This window comes from Stenella coeruleoalba (genome assembly GCF_951394435.1).
Source record: "Stenella coeruleoalba genome assembly, chromosome: 18".
Classification (NCBI taxonomy): domain Eukaryota; kingdom Metazoa; phylum Chordata; class Mammalia; order Artiodactyla; family Delphinidae; genus Stenella; species Stenella coeruleoalba.
In genome coordinates, this window is record NC_137164.1 from 46032347 (window position 1) to 46053735 (window position 21389).

Genomic DNA, 21389 nt, shown 5'->3' on the forward strand with positions numbered 1-21389 from the left:
CAACCAAGAGTGATGGGGTTTGTATTAAAGCAAACCAAATAGATGTAAAACAGATAAATTGCAGAGAAGAATGCTTGCTGTTCCGTAGTTTGAATGGGGGTTATGTAAAAGCTGAGGGGTTATGATGAAATTTGTAGTCTAAACTGACTTTTTACCAATATGACTAACTCTCCCAGAAAGAGAGAAATAAATACAAAATATGAGAGACAAGGCTTAGAACTATAAACTTCCAATCCCATAAACTTGACCATGGGTAAAAGTATTTGGAGAAAATACAAACATAAGCTTCCAGACTTGGAACCTCAGCTTTCTCCCCACCTTTAAGCAAGGAAATTGCTGACCAGATAATATTTTCCTAGTCCTCCAGTTCGTTGGATAATGGAACAATCCAAACAATGTTTTGTTAAACAGGAAAGAGGCAAAATGAAGGCTTGGCTAGAACTGCCTTCATTCAAAGATTATTAAGTGATGGGGTGGGGGGCGGTTCAGGGAAGACAAGTATGAGATATATGTAAATATTTTTTTAAGTGGAAGGAGACAGCAGGAGTCCTATAAAAGCTGCAGAAGATAAAGAGAACATTTTAAAAGATCTATGCTAGGAATCTAGAAAGATTTTATAGATTATAACCTATTCACAACTAAAAGAATTTAAGAAAGCACAGAACTCTTTGAAACCAAAGACTTTGCAAAAGAATAAGATGGAAGGTGACTGGCAAAGTTAAAGAAAAAGATTACATAGAAAAATGACATACAAAACTTACAAAGGAATTAAAGAGAAAAAGGGGGGGTAGGGAGATCCAGAAAACTGAATTGGTGGGGGGTTTATAAAGCAGAAACAAATCAAAAAAAGAAAAGAAAAAGCAACAAAGAAGTGATGCAAATGGTTAGAGAGGAGGTATTAGACATGGAGAACAGACAACACATATCCACATTCAGAAAATTAGTGTGTCAATGGAAGAAAACAAAATGAAAGAGGAAAAAAATATTTAGAGATACAATAAAAGAAAATTCTTTCTGAAATTTATCAGAACTCACCACATTCTGGGTGGTGTGAAGAGGATGGGAAATAGCAATGTAGTAAATCCAATTGAAGTTATTGAATATGAACATTAAAGGAACATTATTAGAAGCATCTGGGCTGGATAAGTAAGTCATTTGCTAAGGAAAAATTGCAGGTTGAGCTTAAGTTTCTCCTCCATAACTTTATACTTTATTTATTCATTTAGCAGTATTTATGAACAACCTGCTTTAAGCAAGCACTTTAACACTGGGATTGAAGGTTTAACAGTGGTCTCTGTCTCAGTGGAATTTACGTTCCTATGATGTAAATCAACACATATAAATAAACGACAAAATAAAGAAGATAATTTTAGAAAGTAACAATTATTTGAGAGAAATAAAACAAGAGTGTGATTCAGGTAAGTGAGACTATGTGAGGGGTGACATTTTCTGCCTCCTGAGTGATGAAAACTCACTAGTCATGTGAGGACTCAGGAAGCCTCTTACCCACGTGGCATTTCTGAAAAACCTACTTGAGATGGTAACCTCACTAACCAAAGAATCAAAGAACTCATTAAAAAAAAAAAAAGAACTCATGAATTGAGATGTCAAGGTATAAAAGAACTGGCAGTGAATATTTAATGTAAAATTAAATCTCAGTAACTATTGTCATTCTGCTTTCAGAACACATTGTAATCATAATTGTTATGGGGAAATTACAACATAAAAATAATAATTTAACATAAGTAGAGGCAAAAATAGCAACTTGCAACTAAAATTAGAGAATTGATGGTAAGAGGAAATAGTGTGTATATAATATACTTAATATTGTATAATTATAATTTCCTCAAACTTCATAAGAATTAGTGGTTTTATCAAGAAATATCTATTTAAACATATTAGTCAGGAAACAAAACATTAGTTAAACTGTAAACAGATGATATCCTTTGTATATTGCCAGAGGAGAGGGAAGAAAAAAGAAAGCACAGACCTTATAACAAAAGATAGATAACAAAGCAAACAACAAAGAAGCAAAACACAGAAAATATAAATTTGTAAGACGGCAGACGACCAATTGTGTCTTTTCTGACAACAGTTGTAAATGTGATGAACTCACTATTATACAAGAAAAGAAATACAGTTTGGGTCAAAAACTATATTCTTTTCACAATAAGTGACTCTGGATGTATAAAGATGAAAAAATGAAAAATAACACAGGATCTAAATCTCTTCTGCAATAAATATTTATTAAAATTTGTTTTAATAATTCAGGATCTTGAGACTCCCTTTGTCATGACTATATATACACAACGAAATGCTCCAGAGCATTTATGCGTCGAATTTGCCACAGGGAAAGTGCTGATTGTCCCACTTACAGCCCACACCCAGACTGCTCGCTGTTGCCAGGGATCATTTAAAACATGGTTTGAGGGTAGGGATAGTTTCTAGATAAAATTCCTAGGTAAAGGGGGGGTGCCAACAGTTACTATAATGAACTGTTTACTACACTTCCTGATCGATAAATAATTGATGAAATAGGAAATAAAGCTCAGAAAATTTAAACAAACTGGAATCATGTTGTTAATTCATAAGCACTTTTTCACTGAATTCAGCTTAAGGGTCACATTAAAGTTATGATCAAAGATACAGTTCAGTATGTGGCTTATTAATTAGCTTAGAGAGAATGTGTGGTAGTGAGATCAAGGTTTCAGGTCCATTCACCTTGCAGACCTTTTTTTTTCTTTTTTTTTTTTTTTGCAAAGGTGAGTGGAGGGGGATGAGTGGGGTCTATGATCTTTTCTAAATCTAGCCAGCTGCGTCAGAAATGTGTAATTTTGGGTCACAAGCAGAGAGAGTAGATAGAATCAGTACAAATATCTAAGTATTACTAGAAAAAGAACTCAAGTACATGTCCTCCTGGTGACTGATCAATAATGTTGTGTTTGTAAATGAAAGAAAACACTTTATTATATATCTGCACATTTTTTAAGATGCTTTCTTAGAAATCCAGAGTCATAGGTGGTCAGTCATTATGCATATGAATTGAATCACAGAGTGTGTGTGTGTGTGTGTGTGTGTGTGTGTGTGTGTGTGTGTGTGTGTGTGTGTGTTTGTACAGCTTTCTTTATAGGCTGCTGCTCTGTTGCTGAGGGGGAAATTTTCATAGATTTACATTTGGTAAATATATCCACGTCCAAAAAAAGATGTGTAAAATATTGGAATGCCAGCTGACTAAATCAACTCATAAAAACTTCAGTTAAAAGTAAGATATTTTCCACGATTATTTTAAAATATGATGTTTACTGGAAGGAAAGTCCAGAGAATTACCACAGTTGAAGTGTGAGTGTATTTCTCCCACTTGTAAATGAGCTCTTATTTCCTACAGTGTAGATTCTGGTCCACAATGAGTCATTTTCAACATGTTTCAATTTAACTCCTAATACATTTTTAAACTTGGCAGGCATATTTAGATGAACGTTACTTCCAGTTTTAGAGACTGCTTCTAAATTATACTTCAGTACTGCAGTCATTATGAAAAGTTCTTTCAGTAAAACGGAAACAGGATTGATTGGAAGTGTATGTTTTGAGGAATAAAAAAATGGTTGCCATGAATAAAAATCAGATAGTTAAGCTTTTAAAAATTTTGTTACTACATAAACCCTCTTAATATTATATTAAAAAGTTGTAGTATAAGGTTCTTTTTATTGATAGAAGATACTTAGGAAAAAATAAAATTTATTCTAGATAATAAAGTTAATATTTATTGATCTCTTACTATGCCTAGCACTTTTGTGTGTTAACTTTTTTAATACCCATATAATAGGTAGTAGTTTAGTTTCTATAAACCATTCAGGCTTTTTTTCTATTATGGTGCATGGAGCCTAATACATTTCTGGACATATAACTGGTGCTACATGAATGTTTGTAAAAGCTAATACTTTATAGAGAATTTTACATATTGCCAACTCTTAATAAGTATTTAATAATTACCTTTTATAAATTTATGCAATCCTGTAAATCTTATGAATCTTGTGGCAGATTTCAGTTGACCAAGCTGTCCATTGTTAACGATTTTAATATCTTAATTTTTATCATAATGATGTTTACACTGTGCCTTACTCTTTTTAACACTTTATTTTGTATTTAATTTAATTTATTGTTTTTGGCTGCGTTGGGTCTTCGTTGCTGCACGCGGGCTTTCTCTAGTTGTGGTGGGCAGGGGCTACTCTTCGTTGCAGCGCATGGACTTCTCATTGCGGTGGCTTCTTGTTGTGGAGCACGGCCTCTCGGCACATGGGCTTCAGTAGTTGCAGCACACGGGCTCAGTAGTTGCGGCACATGGGCTCAGTAGTTGTGGCAGACAGGCTTAGTTGCTCCGCAGCATATGGGATCTTCCCAGACCAGGGATCAAACCCGTGTCCCCTGCATTGGCAGGCAGATTCTTAACCACTGCACCACCAGGGAAGTCCGTAACACTTTAAAGATTCCCAAAAGTTTAGAGTTGGGAAAAACTTAGAGGTTATTGAAAACAGTCCACCCATTTAGCAGATGAGGAAACAAAATCCAAAGAGGTTATCTGACTTGTCCTGAGTTACACTTACTAGGAGCAGGGCTAGAAGTAGATACACGTTCTCTTTGTTCCCATCCAAGTTGTTCGTTCTGCCACACAATTGTGTCCTTCCATCAGTAAACAGTAAACAGCATATGAAGCACAACATGTGTGATGTTAAACAACATCAATAGGTACATCTTTTGCTCTCCAGTATGCATATTAAAAACAACAGGCTCTTCTCTTCCCGTCTGAGGTGGCAGCTGGCTCCCTCTCCGCCAGCTCCGTTTTCCCTCTGCTCCTGCTTCACTTTTCTCTCGGGCTGGCCCGGCCTGAGCGCTCCGCCCGCCTCCTCAGGGTGGCCGCCTAGCCCCCGACCCCTGGAGTGCTATGCCTTCTCCTTTCTCTGGGCTTCAGTCTGCACCCAGCCCCTCCGTGAATGAGGAGTACATGATCATGCTGGGCACCGGCCTGATGGAATGTATCCTGTCAGGTATAATGTCAGTGAATGGAAAGAAAGTTCTTCACATGGATACAAACCCATATTAGGGAGGAGAGAGTGCATCATCTGTAACACCACTGGAAGATTTATACAAAAGATTTAAAATACCTGGAGCACCACCGGCATCAATGGGGAGAGGAAGAGACTGGAATGTTGACTTCATTCCCAAGTTCCTTATGGCAAATGGTCAGCTGGTTAAGATGCTGCTTTTTACACAGGTCATTCGCTATCTGGATTTCCAAGTGACTGAAGGGAGCTTTGTTTGTAAAGGAGGAAAGATCTACAAGGCTCCTTCCACTGAAGCAGAAGCTCTGGCATCTAGCCTAATGGGGCATTTGAAAAACGTCGATTCAGAAAATTCCTGGTGTATGTTGCCAACTTTGATGGGAATGATCCTAGAACTTTTGAGGGCGTTGATCCTAGGAAGATGGCAATGAGAGAGGTGTATAAGAAATCTGACTTGGGCCAAGATGTTATAGGTTTTACTGGTCATGCGCTGGCACTTTACAGAACTGATGACTGTTTATATCAACCATGTGGTGAAACCATTAACAGGATTAAACTTTACAGTGAGTCTTTGGCAAGATATGGCAAAAGCCCATACCTTCATCCACTCTACAGCCTTGGATAACTGCCACAGGATTTTCACAGCTAAGTGCTATTTACGGAGGTACATACGTGCTGAATAAATCAATTGAAGAAATCATTATGCAAAATGGAAAAGTGATTGGTGTAAAATCTGAAGGAGAGATTGCTCGTTGTAAGAAGCTCACCTGTGATCCCAGCTACTCCATCATCTTTGATCGAATAGAGAAAGCGGGCCAGAGACTTCCCTTGTGGTCCAGTGGTCAAGAATTCACCTTCCAATACAGGGGATGCGAGTTCGATCCCTGGTCGGGGAACTAGGATCCCACATGACGTGGGGCAACTAAGCCCGCGTGCCGCAACTACTGAGCCTGAGCCTACGCTCTCTGGAGCCCGAACGCCACAACTAGAGAACCCGAGCACCACAATTACTGAGCCCATGTGCCACAACTAGAGAGAAGCCCATGCACTGCAGCAAAGGATCCTGCATGCCACAAAGAATATCCTGCGTGCCACAGCTAAGACCCAACACAGCCAAATAAATAACTATTAAAAAAAAAGAAAAGAAAATTGGGCCAGGTGATCAGAGTCATCTGGATCCTCAGCCACCCCATCAAGAACACCAACAACGCCAGCTCCTGCCAGATCATTATTCCACAGAACGAAGTCAACCAGAAGTCAGATATCTATGTCTGCATGACCTCCTCCACACACAATGTGGCAGCACAGGGCAAGTACATTGCCATCGCTAGCACAACAGTGGAGACCAAGGAACCCGAGAAAGAAATCAGACCAGCTCTGGAGCTCTTGGAACCAACTGAGCAGAAATTCGTTAGCATCAGTGACTTCCTTGTACCAAAAGATTTGGGAACAGAGAGCCAGATCTTTATAACCCGTACATATGATGCAACAACTCACTTTGAGATGACCTGTGATGACATTAAGGGCATCTATAAGAGGATGATAGGATCTGAGTTTGACTTTGAGGAAATGAAGCAGAAGAAAAATGACATGTGTGGGGAAGACTGACAGTAGTACATGTTGCCAACTAATTAGGACATACTTAAAATTTGGCAAATGATGCATATTGTATGAAATCAATATTGTAAGGCCTGCTTTTGTAATCAAAACTGAGAGATTGCAGAGCACCATACCAGTAAATATTCCTCCCCTTTCTAATATCATGTATTAACTTGTTTTCATGGAGTGACTCTTCAGAATTGGCAGGTTCCCACATTTTGTTCAATTTAACCGATACCAGCTTATTTTTTCTAGTGAAGAATCAGTTTTAAAACGTCATACTGATACAGAGAACTTGATATAGTATTTGTATCTTTTAATCAGTGTAACCTTTACAGTTATGAGCTTCTGCTGCTCGAGAGCTGGGTCAGTACAGTTTGCGTGCCATCTGTCCTCTGGGCATTAAGGAGATTCAGAATCGAATGTTCCATAATCAGGGATAGCATCCCTCATTCCTCCCCACCCCTTTTCATTTACATCACGTGTTATAACAGTGCCTAGGCAGCACAGCCACAAGCTTGGTTTATGTGGGCCTCCAATTCTAACCAAACTCCAGACTTTGAGAGTCATTTTGGAGGAAGCCTCTGTGCAGTGTTTTAACCTAATAAAATTGATGAGAGCAGAGGGAAGAGAAACCTATCATAAAGCAGGTAAATGTAGAGCTTCTTTTGTGTCCCAGGTGTGACTTCTTCAATGGACCAAACTGCAACGCAGTATTTATTTGACAGAGCCTCTGCTTCAACGATGTCTGTCTCACAGTGGCTCCGAATGATTTCTGTACTGCAAAATGAAGCCAAACTCTGGAAACCAAAACAAAACAACAACAACAAAATTCACAGTGATACTATATTAATTTCCTGTGGTTGCCATAATAAATTACCACAAACTTGGTGACTTAAAACAACAGAAATTTATTCTCTCATAGTCTGGACGCCAGAAGTCTGAAACCAAGGTGTCTGTAGGGCCATGCTCCCTCCACAAGCTCTAGGGGCAATCTGTTCTTTGCTTCTTCCATCTTCTGGGGCTCCAGGCATTCCTTGCTTTCCTTGGCTTATGGCCACATCACCTCCAGTCTCTGCCCTCGTCTTCACATCACCTTCTCCCGTGTATGTGTTTTATAAGGATATATGTGATTGCATTCAGGACCCACCCAAATAACCCAGGACAGGCTCTTCTTCTCAAGATATTTAATTTAATCACATCTGCAAAAAACCTTTTTCCGTGTAAGGTAATATTTACAGGTCCTAGGGATTAGAACATGGACATATATTTTGGGGAGGGACCACCATTCAACCCACTCCATATGCCTTTTAAGTCATTTGAATTAGTATTTATTCAGATCCTCCAATCGGAATATGATTTTATTTTTAAGTTATCCAACCAGAACTTTTTAAGGTATCAGCGAATTTTAGGAGTTATTAAAATTCTATAAAGTTAGATTATCTTTTCAACCTACTAACTTGACATTTAGCAAATTACTTGCTGTTAAGCAAATGGCACCTTAAAGATTCTAGACTCTGTACCATATGATGTTGTGGCATATTTATTATGAATTAAAAGACATCCTACATGACTTTTAGTAACATTTTTTAAGAACATCATGGCAATGACATTAAGGGTTAAAGAAATAGAGTTGGACGTTTTCAACAGAAACAGTGTAAAAATCTAGCTTTAAGCTAAGCTATATTAACTTCGTTTAGACCGTATAATTGCTTTCTTCTATATAGCGATTGAATTTTGCTTTACTCTATTTAAGATTCAGTAAGTAAGATCTTGAATGCTTTAATAATATAATGACTTTCACGTTTTATTTTTGTTCTACTTATTTTTTTCAGTCAGCAAACTTTTAGCCCTTCCTGGTTTTAACAAATGTATGTGTAACCTGTTTATTTCTATGGCATATGCCAGATATGTGATCATTTAGTTTCTCCTTCTGTAGAAATCATTGTAACTAGATATGAAGAAATTCCAGAAATCATTGTTACCAGATGTGAGAATATTCTCAATTCCTTTTATGCATTAAAGTGTCTTACTTGTAAATGAAAGAAGAAAACGTAACTGATATTTTACATAATTCTGTGCATCACAAAACTAAATGATGTTTATTATACAGTTTTAAGTTCTCAGTAAATGTTAACTATTATTATTTGTTCTCAACATCCAGTTAGTTGACTTTTAAAGTTCAGTTGTGTCTGTTCTCTATTCAGTACGATAAAGATAAAGGGTTAGGAGCAGTCTCTGACACAATCTAGTAAAACTATTTCATGCAGATGGATAACTGGACTTGTTACAAGGCTCTCTGAAGAAGGGGATCCCTTTCCTCAACTTAGTTTATTTTAATTATTAGTAATTTACTGTTGGGATTTCCCTTGCATTGTTGTGAGTTTTAAAATATATATCCATGTATTTTTTAAATGGATTTTTTTTAGCTTAAAGGCAATGTGTTTTTATTTTACAAATGAAAAGTCTAATCTGTATATTTGTTAAAAGTAGGAAATGAGTTAATGGGTCTTCAAACAGTGAAACTTAACTGACATCCACATACTATGATTAGAATTCAGATGTTTCCTCCTAATTCACTGGGACCCCAAATATGAACTTCTATTAGCTAGAATATTCATAGATACTCCAAATGTGATGATGCCTACCATTTCTAAAATTCCTTTTGTCCAAAATCACAGATGGAAAATGCCCAAAAGAATGCATCTCCCAGCCTCCAGGCAAGGGTGCACCCAGATCATTCTAGTCAGATAGACTGTCCATATGTAAACCTGTAAAGGAACTCATATACCTGTAAATGACAATGAAATGTTAGCTTTGAAATTGTTTTTTAAAGTAGTTTACAGGAAAATCAAGGTATGGTTAATAGCCTGTCATTTATGAGAATGGAATGTTCTGTATGTTGCTACCACAGGACATGTCTGTTCTTACTCACTTCTCAACTTTTGCCATTGGTTGAACTGTGCATTGATCCAGAAATAAGTCAACATGTTTAAATGGGAAATGTGTTATTAAATTCAATCATTTGTATATAGTAAACATTTTTTTTTGGACTCCAAATAGCACTTGTAAAATATAAATCAGGTTGTTTAACTAAAGTGCTGGTCTCTAATTTTTGAAAATTAAAACTATGAACTGAATGCTTCTAAAGGAAAACAATTTTTTAGCCAGTTTTCCATGTTGCTAGCTACTCTACATTTATATGTGTTATCCATTATAGTAAATAATGCCTCTTTTCATTATAGAAACCACCCCTTGCCCACCACTATCAATAGCTCCCTTAGATATTAAGCATTACACTTATAAGAAATTGTAAGCTCTAACAACCTTTCTGCAGGCTTATGTACCAGTTCTCATCCCACAAATTTTAAGCACTACATTTACAAATTAAGGTATACTAAGACATAGCTAAAGTTTATGACTTCTTAAACCATACATATGTCTTTGATGATAGAGAGCACTAGAGAAATGTTGAACTAATGGCTCAAACTTTTTATAAGCTTTCAATAAAAAGAACAGCAATAGTAATTCTTGGGGTTTGTTTGAATAGAACTATGAAAAAGGTATCTAACTTTTTGCTTTTTATGAATTTTATTTATAAAACTTATGATAGGGCTTCCCTGGTGGTGCAGTGGTTGAGAGTCCGCCTGCCGAAGCAGGGGACACGGGTTCGTGCCCCGGTCTGGGAGGATCCCACATGCCACGGAGCGGCTGGGCCCGTGAGCCATGGCCACTGAGCCTGCGCGTCCAGAGCCTGTGCTCCGCAATGGGAGAGGCCACAACAGTGAGAGGCCCGCGTACTGCAAAAAAAAAAAAATGATATAATTTTATAAACACTTCTAAGAATTTTTAGTTGCCAATACTATCTGATAGGTGTTACAAATTTATACCTACATAATTGTACCTAAAGTAAAATTCCATACAGCTAAACTCATTTTCCTTGACCATTTTAAAATAGAACCTAATGGAAATTAATTGCCGTGACTGCCTCTTCCCTGTGAGAATTTGAGTATCCATTGCACAATTCTATGAAATGTTCTCTGCCTCCCTCGTTTCTTTAATATGCGGATGAACTTAAGGCTTCCTTCCTGTCAATTCCAAATGTTTAACACTGCTTGCCTTATTTCCTTTTATTTTAAATGGGAGCCAACATCATGAACTCCGTACTTTACAATGAACCTCAGAAAGCAGAAGAGAAACATATCTCTCCCCATAGTTTCAGAGGAGAATGTGGAGAAAAATACGTTATGCTGTGCTCAGATTTCTCTTTGGTGGAGTGTGAACTATGATAACAGTAATAGGAAGGTAAAATCTCTCTCTGAATTTTTCTTATGCTGGACTAGAAAGTATTCAACTCAATATTCATTGAACCTTTGTGCATAACACTGTAGAAGGAAAAAAACTTAAAATATGATTTTTGTTTCCAAAGAGCAGAAAGAATAAATGTATATATATATTTATATTTTAAAGCAAAATGTTCTCTATCTTAAGGAGTCAATACTGGTCTATGAATGTCCCTATCTATTTTAAAGGAGTATCGGGAATGACCTTTTAGAGGAGGTGGTCTATGAAATAAGCATCTGAAGTATGAATTGTGATAATGCAGATCTGAGAGAAGGGCAGTCCCAAAACTTTATAAACCTTCCTAAATGTAGGAGAAAAAAAAAGTAAAGGATTGTCAGGAAACAACAGATAATTCAGTCAACTGATTTGGAGTGTACAGTTAGGTAGAGAATATAAATAATTTCATATTCTGGTAGGCCTGAAATGTCAGAATGAAGAGCTTATATTTCTTCAGTGAGCAATGAGGGGTGTTGTGATAAAAATCATTTTAGAGAATTAACTTGGCAGTAATATATCTATATAGACATATTTTATATATATATATATATTATATATACTTCTATATATATATATTCAGAGTAATTCAAGATACCATGAATAGGAGCACCTGAAGCTCAGGTGACATGTAACCATGGCCTCAATTGGTGTGATGGCATAGGGAATAGATGGGAAAATTGGTTTTAGAAATACAGCTGGGGGATGGTGACTTATGGAGATTTTTCTCCCCTGCTCTCTACTCACCACGCTCCCTTTCCTAGAGAAAAGAAATTTCTACTATGTTTGGATCCTATTCCAAGACATTGTTCGGGCCATGTTTCTAGTTGGGTAGTCTCTAGGAAAAAGGTCAAAATCATGAGGACAGCTTGCTCTTCTGCTTCCTCTTTTCCTGTGACTAGAAAAACAGGGTTGGAGATCACTTGCAATTTTCAGCCTTTGGGAGTATATATGCGCTGATGTATATAGTCTTCAGAAGCTAGCCCGTGTTAAGATGGGACTGGGGCTTAATGGCCTCTCTTAAACCTATCTCATTCTCCATCCACATCTACCAGAGACCTCTGAGTTGGGGTTTTCACTATGAGCCCAGCAAATAACATAGTCATAATTTTATTTCCCATTTGCTCCTGGCCTCTTTGCACCTGTCTTTTTCAAGAACATCATGCTGAGGGTGCATTAATGCATTTAATGGAGCATTAAATATTTCTTGGATTTCTCCAAATATTCTCTAATAGTACCCAATCCCACTATCTTCACAAGCAAGTGGATCCTACAGTCTGCACACATTAGAGGCAATATAATTTATGTTTCAGATTACTGTTTCTGGACGTAGATTGCCTGGCTTATGATACTGGCTCTATTGTTACTGGGTGCATGCTTTAGGAAAGATATTTAACCTCTGTGTCTCAGTTTCCTCATCTATAAAATGAAGACAGTAATAGGAACTTAACTCATAGAATTGTTGTGAAGACTAAATTAGTGTTTGGCATAGAGTTTGTCACATAATCAACATTAAACAGTAGCTATCGTGGTTATTAAGGACTCAGTAACTGACTAGATTTGAAAGTATGTTTGGGGCAGTTATCAGTGATTCCTACAAACGTTTGGATAGTGGAGTTGACAGTGATTTCATTCAGAAATAAGACTTTCTGAAAGCAGAGGTGATTCATGGATGAATGAAGGTTATGATATTGATTTAGGACTTGTACCTGAAGTTCTAACACACCATTGACATAATAAAAATACGGTAAATAAATGGGACTAAGGAACTCAAGCCTGGGAGAAAGATCAGGCCTATAAGATAAAAATTTTGGACACGTCAACATTGCTGAAACTTGTACTAAGAACTGTGAAGTTTGGGAAGAGATTTAATAAGTGCTAAATACTTTCTGTGTGTTAGATACTGTGCCAAATGCTTTGAGAGTTTTTTTCCTTCCTTGATTAATTTTTTTCTCAATTTCTGTTATTTCTCACAAATGCTAATCTTTTTAAGTGAGGAAATTAAGACTGAAGGAGGTTGTTTTCTTAAAATGTCATAGCTGAAATCTACAAGCAAGCAATTAAACTAATGTAACTTTAGCAAGATTACAGAATACAGGGTCATCATGAAAAAGGTCAATTGTATTTCTGTATACTAGCAATAAGCAGTTGAAATTTTTGAAAATTAAAAGTTTTTTAATACTATCTGTAATAGCATCAAAAATACTAAGTATTTAAGGATTAAATTAACAAAATATGAAGCAAGTACACGACACTGAAAACTAGTAAATATTGCTGAGAAAAAGTAAGGTAGACCTAAATAAGTAGAGAGACACATCACGTTCATAGATTGGAACACTGAATATTGCTAAAGTGTCAGTTGTCCCCAAAGTGATGAATAGATTCAGTGCAATCATGATGAAAAACTCAGCAGGTATTTTGTAGAAAATGAGAAAGTAACCTAAAATTTATATGGAAATGTACAGGACCCAGAATATCCAAAATTTTTTTTTTTTTTTTTTTTTTTTTTTTGTGGTACGCGGGCCTCTCACTGTTGTGGCCTCTCCCGTTGCGGAGGACAGGCTCCAGACGCGCAGGCTCAGCAGCCATGGCTCACGGGCCCAGCCGCTCCGCGGCATGTGGGATCTTCCCGGACCGGGGCACGAACCCATGTCCCCTGCATCGGCAGGCGGACTCTCAACCACTGTGCCACCAGGGAAGCCCTATCCAAAATAATTTTTAAGAGATGAAAGTACCAGGATAATTCAATAAGGAATTACATAGTCTTTTCAACAACATGCTAGAATGTTTTGATATCCATACGCAAAAATACTACACCTCAACCCTTACCTCAAACAAAATATAAAAATTAATTTATAATCATTCATAGATCTAAATATAAGGACAAAAACTAGAAAAAAAACATAAGAGAAAAATCTTATTAACCTTGGGTTTATCAAAGAGTACATAAATAGGACACAGAGTGAAGCATGAAGAAAACACTTGTTAAATTGGACTTCATCAAAAAAGAAATTTTTGCGCTTCTGATAAAGGAAAAGGCAAGACACAGACTTGGGGAAAATATTTGCCAAAAATGTATCTAATAAAGGACTTGTATCCAGAATGCTTACAACTTAAGATAAGCATTCCAATTTAAAAAAAAAAAAGGCGGGGTGGGGGGGGGGCGGTGTCCAAGGTTTGAATAGACATTTCATGAAAGAAGAAATGCAAATAACCAATAAGCAAAAGAAGAGATGCTCAACATCATCTGTCATCAGGAAAATGAAAACGAAAACCACAATTAAATACCACGACAACCAGAATTCTACAATCTAGAATGGCTAGGTTTTAAAACACTATTGTTACCAGATGTTGACAAGATTGTGGATTAGCTGGAGTATCCATACATTGCTGGTACAAATGCAGAACGGTACAGTCACTTTGGAAAACAGTTTGGCAGTTTTTTATAAAGTTAAACATTAACTTACTATGTGATTCAGCAGTCCTGCTTCTGGTTATTTACCCAAGAGAAATAAAAACATGTGTCCACACAGGACCTGTCTGTAAATGTTTATAGCAGCCTTATCATAATGGTCCAAAACTGAAAACAACCCAAATATTCATCAGATAGTGAATGAATGAACAAATTTTGGTATATTCATACTATGTAAAACTACTCAGCAAGAAAAAGAAACCAACTACTCAACATACAATAACATGGGTGAATCTTTTAAAACGCATTATGTTGAATGAAAGAAGGCAGTTACAAAAGGCTACATACTGTTTGATTTCATTTTTGTGACACTCTAGAAAAGACAAAACTAATGACAGATGGTCAGTCACCAAGAGCCAGAGGTAGCTAGGTTAAAAATATTGACTTCAAAGTAGCACAGAGAATTTGGGGGTTTGATGGAAATGTTCTGTATCATGGTCGTGGCCATGGTTATATGACTGTAAACATTTGTTGAAACTCATAGACTTATATGCTCAAAACTGGTGAACTTTATGTATGTAAATTACATCCCAATAAAGCTGGGTTTCTTTGAGTGATTAAAAAAGGTATAGCCAATGGGTGGTTGTGCCAGTATTCAAATTTATTTCTCTACTTTATGGCCGGGGTGGGAGCGTCAGACAAAAAATAATTGAAAGTTGGGAAGCAGAAGAAACCTTTGCTGGATAGATAACTGATCTTAGTAAAGAGGAAGTCGTCAAAGGAGAGTGAAGAGGGCTCTGAATGTCTTAATAAAAGACAGCAATTTTTGGAACACCCAGTGCAGAGAATATAATAGTCTAATAGATATGAATAAGTTTATTCCAAGCAGCAGTAAGAGCCAGGTCATGGACTTGGTTAGCATGTTGTCAGTAATGTTCCAGAGCTTCTAATCAGAGGTTGACAATTCAAATCAGAGCCAAACCAAATCTAGCCTGCCATCTGTTTTAGCACAGCCTGCAAGCTAAAAATGGTTTTTATATTCTTTAATTATTAGAAAAAAATCAGAATATGTCATGACATTTGAAAATTATGAAATTCAAATGTTAGTGTCCATAAATAAAGTGTTATTGGAACACAGTACACACATTCGCTTATGGATCATCTATGCCTCCTTTCATGCTACAACTGCACAAAGCCTAAAATTTTTGCTTCTGGACCTTTACAGAAGAAGTTTGCTGATTCCTCATCTAAAGCATTTATGCCAGCTTTTCAGGAGCTTCCACAAGTAGCAGTGGTCATTATCCACCTCCTTCTCTGTGGCCATTCCCAGGTCTGAGTAGGCGGGTCACCGTTTGTGGACTGCTTCCTGGATATCAGCATGCTTTTCCCAGTGCATCTCTTTAGCTGGGCAAATGAAAAATTATTTGACTTTGAAGACATAGTTCTGTGTCTTGGTAAGGATAACATTCTACTACTGAAAAAAAAATCAAGTTCTATGCTTCCAAAATTTCTATATTTCAAGTAATTAGAACATCTTATGGTTCATATGAAACATGATGAGACATGTAGGCCAGATTGAAAGATGGAACTGCTTGGCCAGGAAAGCATGTAAGGTCACCTATCGTTTTACCCATGACAGCCCTTTTTTTTAAAATTTTTATAAAAAGTGTCTGGCAATCTTGAGTATTTAATTTCATTCAATAAATACTTAGTGTTTACTGTACCAGCAGTTTTAAGCATTTTACTAATATTAGTTCATTTAATCCTCATAACATGATATTACTATAATTATTCACATTTTATAGCTGTGGAAACTGAGACATAGGTAGAAAGGGGAAGGTGTGGACCCACACAGTCTGGCTTTAGAATCCTTGCTTGATTTAGTTATATGTAAATATTTAAAATTACATTATGTAAAAGAATGCTTCAGTCTCATTACATGAATCTTCAATATCACTTGAGGCACTTTTTTAATTAAAACAATTAAAATAGTTTTCCAAAACAAGTCATCTTCACTGCTTTTTTTTTTTTATACAGCAGGTTCTTATTAGTCATCAATTTTATACACATCAGTGTATACATGTCAATCCCAATCTCCCAATTCATCCCACCACCACCCCCACCACCTCGCTGCTTTCCCCCCTTGGTGTCCATACGTTTGTTCCCTACATCTGTGTCTCTATCTCTGCCCTGCAGACTGGCTCATCTGTACCATTTTTCTAAGTTCCACATATATGCGTTAATATACGATATTTGTTTTTCTCTTTCTGACTTACTTCACTCTGTATGACAGAATCTAGATCCATTCAGGTCTCTACAAATGACCCAATTTCATTCCTTTTTATGACAAATATTCCATTGTATATATGTACCACATCTTCTTTATCCATTTGTCTGTCGATGGGCATTTAGGTTGCTTCTGTGACCTGGCTATTGTAAATACTGCTGCAATGAACATTGAGGTGCATGTGTCTTTCTGACTTATGGTTTTCTCTGGGTATATGCCTGGTACTGGGATTGCTGGGTCATATGGTAATTCTATTTTTAGTTTTTTAAGAAACCTCCGTACTGTTCTCCATAGTGGCTGTATCAGTTTACATTCCCACCAACAGTGCAAGAGGATTCCCTTTTCTCCATACCGCCTCCAGCATTTGTTGTTTGTAGATTTTCTGTTGATGCCCATTCTCACTGGTGTGAGGTGATACCTCATTGTAGTTTTGATTTGCATTTCTCTAATAATTAGAGATGTTGAGCAGCTTTTCATGTGCTTCTTGGCCATCTGTATGTCTTCTTTGGAGAAATGTGTATTTAGGTCTTCTGCCCATTTTTGGATTGGGTTGTTTGTTTTTTTAATATGGAGCTGCATGAGCTGTTTATATATTTTTGAGATTAATCCTTTGTCCGTTGATTCGTTTGCAAATATTTTCTCCCATTCTGAGGGCTGTCTTTTTGTCTTGTTTGTAGTTTCCTTTGCTTTGCAGTCTTTTAAGTTTCATTAGGTCCCATTTGTTTATTTTTGTTTTTATTTCCATTACTCTAGGAGGTGGATCAAAAAAAATCTTGCTGTGATTTATGTCAGAGTGTTCTTCCTATGTTTTCCTCTAAGAATTTTATAGTGTCCACCCTTACATTTAGGTCTCTAATCCATTTTGAGTTTATTTTTGTGTAAGGTGTTCGGGAGTGTTCTAATTTCATTCTTCTACATGTACCTGTTCAGTTTTCCCAGCACCACTTACTGAAGCTGCTGTCTTTTCTGCATTGTATATCCTTGCCTCCTTTGTCATAGATTAGTTGACCATAGGTTTGTGGGTTTATCTCTGGGCTTTCTATCTTGTTCCATTGATCTATGTTTCTGTTTTTGTGCCAGTACTGTATTGTTTTGATTACTGTAGCTTTGTAGTGTAGTCTGAAGTCAGGGAGTCTGATCCCTCCAGCTCGGTTTTTTTGCCTCAAGACTGCTTTGGCTATTTGGGGTCTTTTGTATCTCCATACAAATTTTAATATTTTTTGTTCTAGTTCTGTAAAAAATGCCACTGGTAATTTGATAGGAATTGCATTCAATCTGTAGATTACTTTGAGTAGTATACACATTTTCACAATGTTGATTCTTCCAATCCAAGAACATGGTATATCTCTCCATCTGTTTGTGTCATCTTTGATTTCTTTCATCAGTGTCTTATAGTTTTCTGAGTACAGGTCTTTTACCTGCTTAGGTAGGTTTATTCCTAGGTATTTTTATTCTTCTCATTGCAGTGGTGAATGGGATTGTTTCCTTAATTTCTCTTTCTGATCTTTCATTGTTAGTGTATAGGAATGCAAGAGATTTCTGTGCATTAATTTTTTTTTAATTTATTTTTGACTGCATGGAGTCTTTGTTGCTGTGTGCGGGCTTTCTCTAGTTGCGGTGAGCGGGGGCTACTCTTCATTGCAGTGCAGGGTCTTCTCATTGCAGTGGCTTCTCTTGTTGCAGAGCATGGGCTCTAGGTGCACGGGCTTCAGTAGTTGTGGCATGCAAGCTCAGTAGTTGTGGCTCAGGGGCTCTAGAACACAGGCTCAGTAGTTGTGGCACACGGGCTTAGATACTCTGCGGCATATGGCATCTTCTTGGACCAGGGCTTGAACCCATGTCCCCTGCATTGGCAGGTGGATTCTTAACCATTGTGCCACCAGGGAAGCCCCGTGCATTAATTTTGTATCCTGCAGCTTTACCAAATTCATTGATTAGCTCTAGTAGTGTTCTGGTGGCACCTTTAGGATTCTCTATGTATAGTATCATGTCATCTGCAAACAGTGACAGTTTTACTTCTTCTTTTCCAATTTGTATTCCTTTTATTTCTTTTTCTTCTCTGATTGCCATGGCTAGGACCTCCAAAACTATGTTGAATAATAGTGGTGACAGTGGACATCCTTGTCTTGTTTCTGATCTTAGAGGAAATGGTTTCAGTTCTTCACCATTGAGAATGATGTTTGCTATGGGTTTGTCATATATGGCCTTTATTATGTTGGGGTAGGTTCCCTCTGTGCCCACTTTCTGGAGGGTTTTTATCATAAATAGTGTTGAATTTTGTCAAAAGCTTTTTCTGCATCTATTGAGATGATCATATGGTTTTTCTTCTTCAATTTGTTGATATGGTGTATCACATTGATTGATTTGCATATATTGAAGAATCCTTGCATCCCTGGGATAAATCCCTCTTGATCATGGTGTATGATCCTTTTAATGTGTTGTTGGATTCTGTTTGCTAGTATTTTGTTGAGGGTTTTTGCATCTATATTCATCAGTGATATTGGTCTGTAATTTTCTTTTTTTGTAGTATCTTTGTCTGGTTTTGGTAGCAGGGTGATGGTGGCCTCATAGAATGAGTTTGGGAGTGTTCCTTCCTCTGCAATTTTTTGGAAGAGTTTGAGAAGGATGGGTGTTAGCTCCTCTCTAAATGTTTGATAGAATTCATCAGTGAAGCCATCTGGTCCTGGACTTTTGTTTGTTGGAAGATTTTTAATCACAGCGTCAATTTCGTTACTTGTGATTGGTCTGTCCATTTCTTGCAGGTAGTCCATTTTATTAGCATAGAGTTGCTTGTAGTAGTCTCTTATGATGCTTTGTATTTCTGCAATGTCTGTTGTAGCTCCTTTTTCATTTCTAATTTTATTGATTTGAGTACTCTCCCTCTTTTTCTTGATGAGACTGGCTAAAGGTTTATCTACTTTGTTTATCTTCTCAAAGAACCAGCTTTTAGTTTTATTGACCTTTGCTATTGTTTTCTTTGTTTCTATTTCACTTATTTCTGCTCTGATCTTTATTATTTCTTTCCTTCTGTTAACTTTGGGGTTTTTTTGTTTTTTTTTCCTAATGTTAGATTGTTTATTTGAGATTTTTCTTGTTTCTTGAGGTAGACTTGTATTGCTATAAACTTCCCTCTTAGAACTGCCTTTGCTGCATCCCATAGGCTTTGGATCATCCTGTTTTCATTGTCGTTTTTCTCTAGGTATTTTTTTGATTTCTTCAGTGATCTTTTGCTTATATAGTAACACATTGTTTAGCCTACACGTGTTTGTGTTTTTTATGGTTTTTTCCCTGTAATTGATTTCTAATCTCATAGTGTTGTTGTAGGAAAAGATGCTTCATACGATTTCAGTTTTCCTAAATTTACTGAGGCTTGATTTTGTGATTCAAGATGTGGTCTATCCTGAAGAATGTTCTGTGTACACTTGAGACGAAAGTGTAATCTGCTGTTTTTGGATGGAATGTCCTATAAAAATCAATTAAATCTATTTGGCCTATTGTGTCATTTAAAGCTTGTGTTTCCTTATTAATTTTCTGTCTGGATGATCTGTCCATTGGTGCAAGTGAGGTGTTAAAGTTCCCCACTATTATTGTGTTACTGTCGATTTCCTCTTTTATAGCTGTTAGCAGTTGCCTTATGTATTGAGGTGCTCCTATGTTGGGTGCATATATATTTATAATTGTTATATCTTCTCCTTGGATTGATCCCTTGATCATTATGTAGTGTCCTTCCTTGTCTCTTGTAACATTCTTTATTTTCAAGTCTATTTTATCTGATATGAGTATTGCTACTCCAGCTTTCTTTTGATTTCCATTTGCATGGAATATCTTTTTCCATCCCCTCACTTTCAGTCTGTATATGTCCCTAGGTCTCAAGTGGGTCTCCTGTAGACAGCATATATATGGGTCTTCTTTTTGAATCCATTCAATGAGCCTGTGTCTTTTGGTTGGAGCCTTTAATCCATTCACATTTAAGGTAATTATTGATATGTATGTTCCTGTTACCATTTTCTCAATTGTTATGGGTATATTTTTTTTTCATATTTGGCACCATTTCATTAGAATACAAATGTCATAGTGTGACTAACATACCACTGATGAAAACATTTTAAATTACATTAGCATTGAAATTTAACCAATTTGTAAGTTTTAACATTAGTGACTATTAATCTCAATCAAAATAAATTTGTTTGATAGTGCCACTTAAACAGATCAATGATAGTGTTTTGGGTTTTTTTTTTTACATCTTTATTGGAGTATAATTGCTTTACAATGGTGTGTTAGTTTCTGCTTTATAACAAAGTGAATCAGTTATACATATACATATGTTCCCATATCTCTTCCCTCTTGCGTCTCCCACCCTCCCACCGTCCCTATCCCACCCCTCCAGGCGGTCACAAAGCACCAAGCTGATCTCCCGGTGCTTTGTGGCTGCTTCCCACTAGCTGTCTACCTTACGTTTGGTAGTGTATATATGTCCACGCCTCTCTCGCTTTTCACAGCTTACCCTTCCCCCTCCCCATATCCTCAAGTCCATTCTCTAGTAGGTCTGTGTCTTTATTCCTGTCTTACATGACATTTTTTTTTCTTAAATTCCATATATATGTGTTAGCATATGGTATTTGGCTTTCTCTTTCTGACTTACTTCACTCTGTATGACAGACTCTAGGTCCATCCATCTCACTACAAATAACTCAAT

General features: G+C 36.8%; 1 protein-coding gene and 1 pseudogene across 5 annotated transcripts in view; both read left to right on the forward strand.

Annotated features, from left to right (window-relative positions):
• Positions 1-21389, forward strand: part of PIBF1 (progesterone immunomodulatory binding factor 1) — a 212324-nt gene that overhangs the window by 85253 nt on the left and 105682 nt on the right. The window lies entirely within an intron of this gene.
• LOC307176832 (rab GDP dissociation inhibitor beta-like) lies at positions 4940-7321 on the forward strand (annotated as a pseudogene). Its single transcript has 2 exons — positions 4940-5887; positions 6224-7321. The product of its transcript is annotated as a rab GDP dissociation inhibitor beta-like (transcript).